The 786-nt window shown below is 34.5% G+C and overlaps 1 non-coding gene across 1 annotated transcript; it reads right to left on the bottom strand.

Moving 5' to 3' along the window:
* Window positions 1-447: 447 nt before the first annotated feature.
* LOC119239655 (small nucleolar RNA SNORA27) lies at window positions 448-573 on the bottom strand. Its single transcript, XR_005123933.1, has one exon. It is a non-coding gene; the product is annotated as a small nucleolar RNA SNORA27 (small nucleolar RNA).
* Window positions 574-786: the final 213 nt, after the last annotated feature.

Genomic DNA, 786 nt, shown 5'->3' with positions numbered 1-786 from the left:
TGAAAAGAACAGTATCAGAAACTCCTGCATGTTTTAATCCATTTATTTGCATTTTCATTTATTTTTATTTGCATTTTGCCTTATTTGTTTATCATTCTCTTTCTCCGCTCCTCCCCCATTTAAGACTAAGTGGAGATGTGGTACCCTTTATAAGTACGTCATGTGCGCTTTCTCTTGTATCAACCAGAGCAGACTTAACACAATCAAGAAATTAAGCATCAATATAATATTGCAATTTATTTCATCAATTGCATTCAAAATATCCTTACATTGTTTTCCTTCTTCTGAGTTCAGAGTCAAATCCAAGATCGTGCATGGTGTTTAGTTGTCAAGTCTATTTATTTCCTCTATTCTGGAACATATCCTCGGCCTTGCCTTTGTGTTTCTTGAATCTGACATTTTAAAAGAGAACAGGCTAGTAATTATTATTTTTGTGTGTGTGTGTCATTTTGTTTCCTCTGATAGACTACAAACAAGCACTCAGTTTGCTTGAATTGTTAAAAGATACTTCCTTTGCTCTACTTGAATGACCAATAAAGACATAAGTTCAAATGGCAAAGGGAAAAGGGGGTACACGTGTCAGTAATTTTATAGAATGTATTTTTAATTTGCCTCATGCTTTCTCATATTCAGATTCAGGTTGTATATTTTTTGCAGGATTATCTCAGACTCAGTGTGTCCTCCAAGCATCCTAATCAGAGACACATGATGTTGGATATTAGTTTACATATAGTGACATTAGGGCTGATGACTTGATTAACTGCTTTGTGTCACTCTGAAGTTACA

Source organism: Talpa occidentalis, unplaced genomic scaffold (genome assembly GCF_014898055.3).
Source record: "Talpa occidentalis isolate TD23 unplaced genomic scaffold, MPIMG_talOcc4v2.1 talOcc4.11, whole genome shotgun sequence".
Lineage (NCBI taxonomy): Eukaryota > Metazoa > Chordata > Mammalia > Eulipotyphla > Talpidae > Talpa > Talpa occidentalis.
Note: the sequence above shows the minus strand (reverse complement) of the source record. Positions and strands in the feature narration are given on the sequence as shown.